General features: G+C 44.5%; 1 pseudogene; it reads left to right on the plus strand.

Moving 5' to 3' along the window:
* The first annotated feature begins 7,274 nt into the window (after positions 1–7,274).
* Positions 7,275–9,386, plus strand: LOC148026213 (ATP-dependent 6-phosphofructokinase 6 pseudogene; annotated as a pseudogene).
* The last annotated feature ends 3,602 nt before the right edge of the window (positions 9,387–12,988 follow it).

Here is a 12,988-nt window from a genome sequence, read left to right on the forward strand (position 1 = left end):
CTAGAAAGCTCCGCCCGGCACTCCCGTGGAATGTTACGGGGTTTGCGATCTAGGGCTTTCTGCATCTGCCACGTAGCGGAAGTATTCCGGTCATTCCCACTTAGGACCAACCTGAATTAGAGGTTTTCTTATTAGTCATTTCCTAACGGCAACTAGCGTCGGACCCAAGCGAACTACTTTACGCAGAAATGCCAGGTCCGAAGCGGATTCACGCTGCACTTGGTTCAAGGAGAATGGGAAATGAGAGGGATGCAAGGCTCAACCTCTCTGCAATAAGGCATAGTCCCATTCCGTTCCCCTAAAATAGAGTAAATCGGGATCAATCATAACTCTAGGTCAACGCTTTTGTTGTTTGTGTTCTTTGACGATCTTCCTGCTATCCATTGTGATTTGAGAAAAGTTTCCGGCCAACCGGGACTACCCATCCGTAGGACGGACCTAGGGCCCATCCTCCGCACTTTCCTCGGGTTATTTTAGTTATTTAATTACCTAATACATTAGTTGGACATGTATCAATCGGCTTCTTTAATTAGCCTGTTAGGCACTGGTTCTTTTACGTAATCATATCACTTTGACACAGAAAAACAATGTCAAACAAGTTCCTTATTAATAGGTTATCATATTTATCTTTGAAATACAAAAAAGTCCAGCCCGTAGGCTTATCCACAATCCTTTGGCCGCCCGAAGGCTATCCAGCAATCCATAGGGATTACCAATCCAAGTTTCCGCCCGTAGACTAGTATGCGGCCCTCGAGATCCAATCCCGAGTTACATTAGCCTCTTGTACAAGGCTCGAAAGGCGAGGGATTTATGGCAAGAGCCCCCCTTGGCACCCAAGCGTCCTCCTCCTCCAAGTAGCGCTCAATGGAGAGACTTGTCGTGGCGGGTTCGGTCCACTTTCCCGGCGCGGTTAACAACCCCCTTGGTTAGGGTCAGGCAGGCAGTCGGGGGTAACTAAAGCTGCCTCTCCCTTTAGGCCTTCAACCTGAAGTATTAGATATCCATTATTCTTTTAGTTCATTGATCAAACAAAGCCAAACAGTGCTCTTAAATTTGTAACAAGCACAAATATATCCATTGGTTGTTTTTGTTGGCAAATTGCTAAGGAATGAATCCTTCCTCTTGAATGCGTTTAGCACTCGATCCGGGATGACCTTGCAACATGACAAGATCCCCTATATCCTGGGTTAGAGCGTACCATATTAACTCGACGTGGTCAAACCTTAAGTTCATAGGTTATTTCAGTTTATCGACTGGTCTTTAGCTTCCAAACAATTTTCTTTACTTAAGAAGATGCTATATTAGGATGATTATTCATCCTCTTGCAAGATAACTTGCGTAAGGACCGGCCAACCTCATGGCGAGAGTTAGCCATTCCCTTGTGATCCAATCACAAGACCATACGACTCCACACTTGTTGCACAAGCGTCGCATCGAACTATGAGACTATACTACTCATTGAATGGAGTCGCGAAACAATCTGTTCCTGATTACATTAGGCTGATGTCATCGGTCCTAGAGTTCCAAGTTTGATCTCGTAAGATTCTTAGGGACAAACCCTAGTTCACTTTCCAAATATGTTTCAATGTCCCTACATTTGGTGAATGTGGGCAAGTATTTAAGGTATAGGAGTTTCAGTTTTAGTAATACATATGATTAGGTCACGTATTAATTCCTAGTGAATTTCTTGGAATTTAACTCATTCTAAACGAGTACTCCGCGGTTTAGGTGTTTTAGGTTTATGCCAATTTGTTTAACTCTAGAAGATAATTACGTTATCATTTCCACATGACTCATTGTCTACGTGTAAATTGATTTTTCAACCCTAACTTATCGATTTAAGGTCAAGCATAGGTTAGGTTAATTCCAACTAATCTTCCTATAACTTGCGAACAAAATTCAAGCTAAACAAGCAACCTTTTACTTGATAACTTATGCAGTTGACAAACGGTAATTGCCTAGAGTTATGCATTGTAAGAATCATTTCATGCCTTGCACTTTCCTAAGGATTCCTAGCACTTTCCATGATGATTTATTGCGAAGAGGATATGGGTTAATAATGCGATATGCAGTTTATACTTCGATGTTTAAACGAAGTATACTATTTTAATTCCGTTCTATAACAATGGACATTAATCTAATTCTAATTCATTGCACTGCATAAAGCTATTTACTAGAAATGCATTTATGCTCTCTTTATTTTGCCTGTTCTATTGAAAATATTAATGACTAAATTCCTCCATCGTGAGCTAATTTATTTAAGATAACAAATGCATCCTATTTCCAACAATTATCCTTTACGCGATTGAGTTATAAAAATACCAAATAAAAATGAGGAAGGAAAACCTGGACTTGGGGTGAGATGTCCACGTGGATGCTAGGAGACGACCCTCCTGCAGCTGCGCCTTGGGCTTTCTTAGGAGGCATCACGAATGCCGTCTTTCCATCGTGGATGCAGCTTTACAACTCCTTTTTGAAATTCCATCGTAGCTCCCTTTTGCAATAACTTGCACCGTCCGTCGAAAGCAGTTTTAGAAGGCTTCCTCCTTGAAGTAGGGATTTCGAAAGGGGGTGTTTCAAAATCTTTCGTGAATAAGAACCATTAAGCCATGGAAAAGGCTTAATGGCCTTGTAAAGACTCGCACGAACGGGGAATAAAAGGTGTGGAATCCCTTACGAGGGCTTTTGAGTGGGAAAGGAAGGTGTCAAAGGACCCTCAACACTCTCTTTTCTTTTACGTGTGGGGGAAAAAAAAACAAGGTATGGGAGAGCTAGATGGGTTATTTTTGCATGGCTTAAGGGGGCCCTTAAAGGGATTTAAGATTCGGAAAGGAAGAGACTTTAAGGTAACATCTTTTGGTGGAAAAAGGACTTATAGAGCTTCAAGGGAAAATTTAAGGGGGGAAGGAAAAAGGGCTAAGGGGGCCCTTAGGGGAGGAAATTCCAGGGGGTAGCCCTAAAGGCTAAGGGAAAGGGGACCTAAGGGAGATTTAAAACACAGGGGGGGGGGAGTAGGACCTTTAGGGTCAACTTCTTTTGGGGAGGGAAAGGGGGCTTATAAAGCCCCTTAGAAGCTTCCCCCCAAGAAGCTTCTAAAGCTTCTGAGCCACGTTGGGGGGGGGAATACAAACACCGATTCGGCAGCGTTTTGATGGCTGGGGGCGTGGATTGCAACGGTCAGAGGGCAACGATGGCCTGGCATATGGCGACTTCAGTGCCGCCACTCCTTCTTAGCCTCTCCCCTCTTGCAACAGCAGGCGGCAACACACCCCGTATGCAATAATGGTAGCACCTCTCTCCACAGAGCCTTCTCTCTCCCACTCGCAGTATATATCCCTGTATAGCGTCGTCCCAAATAGTGGGGGTTAATATGTCTCAAAAGCATTTGAGCAGTTTTGTGATGAGCGTGTATTAAGCATCGATTGATTGCTCCCTACAAATGTCAATTTGCTTAATAGAGCCCACCCTCATACCCATCAACAGAAGTAGAAGGCCAAGAGAGAGACCCAACCGCCTTGGAAAGAATAATTGAGGCAAAAAGAAAACGCAAGGAATTGGCTGATCTCACAAGGAGAAAATTTAGTGCCAGGCCACAAGCAATGCTCTATATCCAAATGTTGCAAATGGAGGAACAACTACCAATCAACTGGGCATGGGAGTTGAATCATTAGGAGCAGTGGGAGAATATGTGAATGCCATGCAAGTTTGAATTCTTCTACCCGAATGCTCTGAATAAGATGCTACCTCCACAAGCAATTGAAGGGGACATATAGATCTCCAAGAGGCTAGGAAAGTAGTGGCAAGATGAGAGAGCAAAAAATCCCACATAAGTCACATGAAAGTTTTTGGCTGTCTTGCTTATGTGCATATTCCAGATGAAAAAAGGAAGAAGCTGGATCCAAAAGTGCATAAGTGTGTCTTCATTGGATATTCGCAAGAGAAGAAGGCATACAAATGCTACGATCCCTCTACCAGGGAGACCTTGGTGAGAGTAGGGATGTTATTTTTTATGAGATAGGTTCTTGGTATGTATCACCGGCAACAGTGCCATCGGATATGCCTTCCACTCATGTATCTACAGTTGATATGCAGCAGAGCATTGCTATGACAGGACCTAGTAGTCAGACAGTATCTCCATGGATAGGGACATTGAGAAACTCACCGTCCACTAACACCTGTATGTCAATGAGGGGGAGATATGATGTCGTAGACAAAGGAAAAGAGAAAGTTACTGAGGATGTATTTGGGATGATGACACCTGGTAGGTACTACTAGTACTCGCCTTCCCAAAGCATCGAACACACCCAAGGTGCACCTTTAACAAAACCTCTCTCTCTCTCTCTCTCTCTTTCTCTCTCTCTCTCTCTCTTCTACTACTACTACTACTACTACTCACCTTCCCAAAGCATCGAACACACCCAAGGTGCACCTTTAACAAAACCTCTCTCTCTCTCTCTCTCTCTCTCTCTCTCTCTCTCTCTCTCTCTCTCTCTCTCTCTCTCTCTCTCTACTACTACTACTACTACTACTACTACTACTACTACTACTACTACTACTACTCGCCTTCCCAAAGCATCGAACACACCCAAGGTACACCTTTAAGAAAACATATATTTCTCTCTCTATTACTACTACTACTACTACCATAAACAAGAAAAGAAGAAATTAAAGAACAAGATTTTACCCTCTCTTTTTTTTTCATCCATTCCTTCTCCTTTCTCCTTCCCTCTCTCTCTTTCTCTCTTTCTTTATTATGTTTCATGTTTATTCCCTCTTTCTCTCATTCATTCATTCTTTTTCTCTCTTCCTTTGCCTCTCTCATTTCCTCTCTTTCTCCCTCAATACACATCATTATTAACAAAAACAAACAAAATAAAAGGAGAAAAAAAAAAGAACAAACTAAGAGGGAGCAATGCACTCATCGCAAAGGCTCGAGGATGGATTCGGTGGCTCCTCTTCACGATGGCGGCTCCTCTTCGCCCTTTGTGCACTTCTCCTCTTCTTCGCAAATGGCGGCAATAGCGGTGAGAAACTCTCCTTCTCCCTCTTTCTCTCTAGCCTCTCCCTCCCAAACACACGATATAGTTCACTCTCTCTTTCACTCTTTCGCAAAAAATGCCACGCTTGGGTTTCGGCCCTTTTTTTTTGTCCACATACGGTCGCTATTTGCATCGCTATTTTGATGCAAATAGCAACGACTATTTGCGATGCAAATAGTGGCGCCACTAATTTGCGTCGCAAATGACCGTCGCTATTTCCCTATATCCTTGTAGTGGTGGCACTTGTAGATCTCATTCAATATGGTGCGGCAGCTTCCACATTGTTCAATACCTCCCATCAAAATAGGTTCTCCCATGAAAGTCTGATACATGCCACCTATCAACATAGCTTTTGTCTTCAGATTCAGGAGACACTATAAAGCATCGCATCTTATTTCTTTTGTGTGTATTATCATCTTAGAGGTGTGATTATGAGAATGGAAAAAGGAATGGATGGGCCTATTCACGCCACGGTTAAATGCAACTCTACTAGGATGTTGTCATATGAAACATGAATTAAGTTGTATTGTTGTTTCGTGCGTTCTATTAAACTTGTGTTTCATGCGTCAGGGATTAGGTTTTTGGTATTCAATCTAGTTATTCAAATTTTTTTTCTAGTAAGGGATACGCTTTCATAATTTTTATTTTTGTAATGTTTAGGAATATGAAAGAGGAAGCTTTCCCTTGATGGAATGGAGCTAGAGGAGCTTGAGGATCATTGTGCTGACAGGCTTTTTGATTTCATGTAGAAGACAAGAAATTGATCCAAATTTATGTACACAAGGGAGATGCTCAATGTCCCTTTTGATTTGCAAGAGCTTCTGAGTGATCTAGATGAGAAGCTTTGGGAGCATAGAGAGTTTTATTTTAGATATGCAAAGCCTCTCTTAATTGATAATTATGTCCATTGTAATGATCTGATCCAAGCAACCAATGCTCCCGAGATAACTTTAATTATGAGGTATCATATTATTGACAAATAGTTTAGAAGGCATAGAATAAATTGCCTTTTTCATAGGGATAAGCAATAGTGCCTTTTGATTTGCAAAGACATAGCTTTTCTTATGCTTCTCCAATATATGGAGGATTCCCTTTCAAAGGAAGGGCAAGAGAGCAAGGGTGACGATGCTGAATATTTGGATAAGGAGATTGAAGAGAAGGTGGAGATGTTTCAAGAGGATGTTGAGAACCAACTGGTGCAAGGTTTGATCCTCCTGTATTCAAGAGTCAGAACATCACAAAGATAGAAGAAGAGGAGATGGAATTGAGTACAAAGATTGAAGAAGGCCCCTTGGATTGTATCTCTACATTTCCTATCTACCTTATCAATAGAAAAGGATATGTTTTGCTCAATGGCATTCAACATCTTTTTTATCTCAATAAGATTACTACTTAGCCATTTTAGCAACATGGGGCCAAACTGATAAGGATTTCAAAAGTTATGAACCATGCCCACTAGCAGGTCTAGGTGTTAAGGGGGAGAATTTTCAAGATAGCAATACACGCTCGAAGTGCGATCCAAACAATTTGTATGCATGATTTCTGTCTCCTTTTCCACTAAGTGATTGCTAAAAGACCTAACATTTCTACAATATGGAATTCGAGTTTCTAATTGATTTAATGGAGACTATATGGGACTTAAGTTCCAAAAAAGCAGTACTACTTTTCTCCCTATCTTTGACGAATAACAATATAACATTCAATGGCATGACTCTTGTGTTTATTATGAGAGCATAACGTCATGTCTAAGCCAAATTAGAATCCCATCAATTTGTGGGCTTTTAGTAGGAAGAGATATAATATCTTTCTATCCAATGTGATCCATGGAGAGTGATACCTTGAGGGGCATGTAAAGAGATTGGGAAGGGGGATAAATATCTAGCTCCCAATGACACCTCCTTTGCCAAGTTACAAGGATGTGAAAGCCCCTTCAATTCTCACTCTCATGCATGTTGATTACCCCCTCTCTATCTGCGATTTGCAAGATGAAAGATGCTCTTCAACCTACGTAACTACATTGAGATATAAAAAGGTGCAATGATAATTAGTGATTTTAAAATTTGAGATTATATTTTTTAGTTTTAAGCGCTAAGAAAAATTGTGCGTCAAGGTTATCACAATGGGCATACGGCAGGCCCAAAAAACCTACAAGCCAAAATTTGCATTTAGGCTTTGTGGAATACGTCACGCAATAGAAAGGTTGTGCAAGTACGCAAATGACAAAAGGCAGCGCGGATGAAAAGCAAAAGCAGCCCCTGCTTTTGCCCCCTCGCCGTCGCGCTTTTCGTCCGTATTATAAAGGCCCTTCGAAGCCTCCAAGTTCGTCAACCATCTGCAGCTGCACATAATTTGCTTTCGCTCGTGAAAGCGCGCGCACACAATCGTATAGGCCAAACCGCTCCTACACATATTGTATGTGTGTATCTAGCAGCCATGGCAGCGGCTGTACTACAACTACCACTATGCCAGCGCTCCTCCGCGTCCACTTCTGCAGCCGAGCACTCCATGTATAATTCAGCTTCATTGACTCCACATGGGATCAGCGGAAGCTTCTCGCGGACCCTGCTCGGCTTGTCCGCATCCTCTTTTGTCGACAGCAGTACTTTAAGCTGCACCATCGACATGAAGCTGCCTCCGAGGATCAAGACTAATTATAGGTCCAGTACTACAGCTGCAGTCTCTGCATCTATGGCCTCGTGTGCCACCCAGCTGGTCGACGGCAGCGCCGCTGTTGATGCAAATACTGCATCGACGTCATTACCTTCATCGGCTGAATGCGACCACTACTATTCTGTGACCGCGCCTTATGGCGGCCTCGACGATGTTGAGCATCTCACCGACTGGCTTCCGCATCTAAGCCCTCATTTAAGCCCCCTCATCGACGGCCTGGATCAAAATAACAGTAGCTACTTCGTGGACCCTGAGGAACTGGTTGCCAGCACTGCTATCCACAAGCTCAACCACATAATTCGTGTTCATGGATCATCATCTGCTGCAGCAGGATTAGACGGGGTCATGAGTGGCCAGACCAGCTACTTCCGCAGCGCCGGGCCGAGAGAGAAGGTGTATTACAGAGCGGAGGAGGCGAGAGCTTGTATAGTCACGTGCGGGGGCTTATGTCCGGGCCTCAACACCGTCATCCGCGAGCTCGTGTGCTGCTTATGGAATGACTACGGCGTCAGAGACATCGTGGGCATCCACGGCGGATACAGAGGCTTTTATGCATGCAACACCCTGCCCCTCAACCCTAGGCTCGTCGACGACATCCATAGACGAGGAGGCAGCATTCTGGGCGCGTCCCGCGGGGGGCACCACACGGCCAAGATCGTAGACGGTATACAGGACCGCGGCATCAACCAGGTGTACGTTGTGGGGGGGGACGGTACGCAGAAAGGGGCGGCTCTCATACACGAGGAGATCAAGCGCCGCGGCCTCAAGGTGTCGGTGGCCTGCATCCCCAAGACCATCGATAACGACATTGACGTCATCGACAAGACGTTCGGCTTTGACTCTGCTGTGGAAGAGGCGCAGCGAGCCATAAGCGCGGCCCACGTGGAGGCCGAGAGCGTGCACAAGGGCGTGGGCCTGGTGAAGCTGATGGGCAGGCACAGCGGGCTCATTGCTATGCACGCGACGCTCGCCAGCCGCGACGTGGACTGCTGCCTCATCCCGGAGGTGCCCTTCTACCTGGAAGGCGAGGGCGGCCTGTACGAGTTCCTCCACCAGCGCCTCCGCGCGAATGGGCACGCGGTTATCGTTGTCGCAGAGGGTGCGGGGCAGGATCTCATGATCGCAGAACAAGAAGAACAAGAAGAAGGAGCACGTGAGAGATTATACGATGCCTCCGGAAACCGCCGCCTCCTCGACGTCGGCCCCTGGCTCTCGCGTAAGCTCAAGGACCACTTCGACTTGGAGGCTGAGACCCTCAACCTCAAGTACATCGATCCCACCTACATGATCCGCGCCATCCCCAGTAACGCCGCAGACAACATCTACTGCACTCTTCTGGCGCAAAGTGCTGCGCACGGAGCCATGGCAGGGTACGCTGGCTTCACAGTTGGGCCCGTCAATGGTCGGCATGCGTACATCCCCATACGGCGGGTCACGCAGTCGCCCAAGCGTGTGCGTGTGACCGACCGGATGTGGGCAAGGCTGCTCTCCTCCACCAAGCAGCCCGCTTTTTGCAGTCGACGTCGACATATTATGTTAGATCGTCAAATGCATTCTAATAGCGCTGAACAACACTATAATGAGTACACTGTCCCGGGAGATGCAGCCGCCACCACAAAGGAGCAGCTTGAGGATACCTTCATGCAGATCAACACTCGTCATCCCGTCCAAGTTTAATCGGCCTATCCTCGCGAAACATCATTTCTTTTGATCTCATATTCTTTATCTACTATTCGGCATGCCATACTCCATACAGTTCAGTCTGGGGAACATTTTCCCTTAGCATGTGAAATTTAAAAACAGTTTTTTAAAATAAAAATTATCTAGATCGCAATGAGTCGTTCAACTTGAATTTCTTTTGCAAGTGTCTTCTCGAATCTCTTCTCGCGTCTCTCTCTCACAGCTACATTATGTCTCCGTCTTTCAAGAGAGAATTAGGGCACAGCGTCCAGCGTCTGATCGAGTAGTCATCATTGATGACGATCAATAAAAGTGCAATTTTCCCGGCCAATTGCTGATGGAGCGATTATTCTTGATCATCGTTATCCGGTGAAACCCTAGATCAACCTAAGTATCTTCTTGTAGACGTTCAATGTTGCGCAAGTCATTTGCAAATTGCTGCTTTTGACTATCTATTCTGCATCTTCAAGGGTGCTTGGGAGAATCTGCACATTTCGAGGCAGGCAGTACGGTCTGTCGAAGTCACTGAATGAAGCGGTCCTAATTGCCAGAGGCCTACGAAGCCTGGAGAGACCGTGCTCCGCACCCTCCAGACCGGGTGGTAGGGGATCTCAGAGGCCAATTTGCATTCGCCCTCTACGAAAGCCCACTCGGAAAAATCTTTGCTGCTGTAGCACATTCCTCAAAACGGGCATCTTGTTTGCCTTTTCAATAGGTGCAACAGTTCTGTCATAGCTCCAAGGATTCCTCCTTTATACGAAAGTTAGGTGTCCACAGCTAACTTGTGGAATTGCCTTGCTGTTGAGTGTCTTAATAAATACACTTCTATCGTTTGTGGTTTATTGGAAATGGCTTGAATTAGTCAAAGACTCCCAACATAGGGGCGAGGAGAGTTGCTTGGATAGTGATTAGAACAAAATTCGGCAAAATGCATTATATAGTGAATTTGAGAAAAGCTCAACATAGACTCCAGCACATGATATATGTTCTCATATATCAGAAGGCCTCTATGGGGAAACCAGGAGAGCGCAGGAGGTTCAGGAGAGAAGCCATGAGAAGGCTCTCAGAGAGAGAAAATAGAATAGAGAACAAGAACAAGAATTGAACATAAATGAAGAAGAAGAGCAGCGCACGACTATTTCTTGATTGATTTGTATGGCTTAAATAGCCTGAAGGTCGTTACATCGGTATATGTGAATATGCCTTTGATGATAATGCTTATTTATACCAACACCCACCCCCCCCCCCCCCCCCCATAAGACTTATCATCAAAATGAGGAGATGTGTTTATTAGAGTGCATGGATTCATATGACTAAGTGGCATCAAGTTGCTCCTATGAACAAGAGATGCGTGATATGTCACCCGTTGTTTGTGGATGTGGTGAGTCACACCCGTGCATAGATAGATGCTTGTGTGAAATTACATAACTTGGATGCTAGGATCTAATACATTCTTCATAAGGAGAAAAGTGATTAGTTCAGACTTCATCTTTACAAGAGCTTTCAGGCTTTTCCATGACCTGCATATAATTGTATGTATTTTGTAGCTTCACACGAACTTTAAAACCTTCTGAATCCCCCCCAAAGTGAGAGGGAAGCTGCAACATATTAAAGAGACCAAGGATATACAACCAGTGAAAGAGGTAGTATACTTCTATAGCAATTGATTTAGCATGACATAGCCCTGTATAAACCATCAAGGAGATGTTAGAGAACCAATTAATTCATGTATCCCAAAACTAATCATTGCAAGGGCAGGATATAGAGGGCCTGAAAGAACTTCAGTAGGAGCAAGTTGGGATCCTTCTTGCACATCACTTAGCTGCATGTCAGCATGGTCTGCTACATAGGTATCAAAGTTTTCTGTAGTGTTGTATTGCAATTGTTTGTAGGCATGTTGTTCATAAATAGGTATCACAATACTGGCATTTGTGCCAATGATCCTGGAAAATAGACCTGTTGTAGTAGAATAGAAACAAACATGTACACCTACAAAAGATTCTGGAACAGAAACCAATATGTTCATCTGAGCCAATAGGCAACCACGTGAGCAGTTCTGTGTAGGTTGGCATTGTTTTGCTTCCATCATGAGATGGGGACACCCATCTTGAGAATTTTGGAGTGTTGAATCCTTGATCAAGTCTCCTCTGATCCCAAATAGGAATTGAGAATCGTGTTGTGGCAGTAGTAAATTTGCAGAAGCCTTGTTGGCTATGACTGCATGCCAAACTAATTGTCTAAAGGTTGCCCACAATATTTGTACTGAGGGCAGTTTCTTCTCAAGCAAATTAAGCCGCCCGAGTTTGACGAGAGATGCAGGTCCGTCCAAGATGATGCTCAAATTTGGATTGAATCCATGGAGGATTACTACGAAGCACCGGGTACTGCACCTTTCAATCAGGCTATGCTCGCCAAGCTAAAGCTCACCGGCAAAGCCAGGCTTTGGTGGAAGCAATGGTGCAGGGATCAAGGGATCGCGGAGGGATCCGTTACCTGGGAGAAGATGAAGAAAGCCGTGGAGGGAAGATACTTACCACTTGCATACCGCACGCAGAAAATGAATGAGTTCTACGAGCTAAAACAGTCGGGACTCACTCTTGACGCATACTATTCTAAATTTATCTCACTTCTTAAGTATGCACCGCAGATGGACATGACACAGCAGGTGTCCAAATTTTGTGCTGGTTTAAATCCACCAGTGAATACCTATCTTGAATCTATGCGTCCATCAGATCTTCACGACGCACTCATTTGAGCGGCGCCTATAATTTAGGAGGTGCAGTCTAGACCAATGGGTAACAAAGCTTGGTCTTATAATGACTCGAATAGAGGAGCATTCAGACCTCAAATGAAGAGAGTTCAAGGTCATAATCACGGACAAAGAAAGAAAGCAAGGATTAACAATGTTAACAACTTTGTTCCTACTCAAAGCAATGGTCGAAACCTCCGTTGTTTCCACTGCAACAAACCTGGTCAGTTCAAGAGGCAATGTCCCAAGCTTGGTGGAGGACATCACTAAGCACCTTTTCAAGGAACAGGCCGTGGTCAAGGAGCCGCTACCCGAGGCAAAGGAAGAACCGCCTGCGTTGCCAATAGAAAAATGTGCGAAGAAGAAGAAGAAGAAGATCCGACCATGGAAGCAGAGTTTGAAAGGGCGACAGTCCATGCCGCTCTACACAAGAAAGGGCCGAATCGCCAGTTCTCGGTGATTTAGACACCGTCGGACTATCAAGGTAAAAGTTCAAGACCTTGATTGATTGTGGCAGTACACATTTCTTTATCTCGGCAGCTTGTGCAAAAAGATTAGGAATAGCCACAGTAGAAGCACCTACCTTGCTTGTGGAATTGGCAAATGGTCGTGAGGTTACTTATACCAAGCAAACTACTAAGGTGGAATTCTTTCTGGGAGGAAAGAAGACTTCAATCAAATTTAGAGTTTAGGTATCCATGAGTGTCTACTTCGAATGGATTGGCTTAAGCCTAATGACACCCACATTCATTGTGGAAAGAGCCAAGTTTCCTTTTGAAACTCTGAAAGGGAATTAGTCACAACTCAAGGTGAGGCTGGAGTACCGAGAATCCAATTGGCCAAAGTATCT

This window comes from Lygodium microphyllum, chromosome 14 (assembly GCF_053477565.2).
Source record: "Lygodium microphyllum isolate KBCC chromosome 14, Lygodium_microphyllum_v1.1.10, whole genome shotgun sequence".
NCBI lineage: Eukaryota > Viridiplantae > Streptophyta > Polypodiopsida > Schizaeales > Lygodiaceae > Lygodium > Lygodium microphyllum.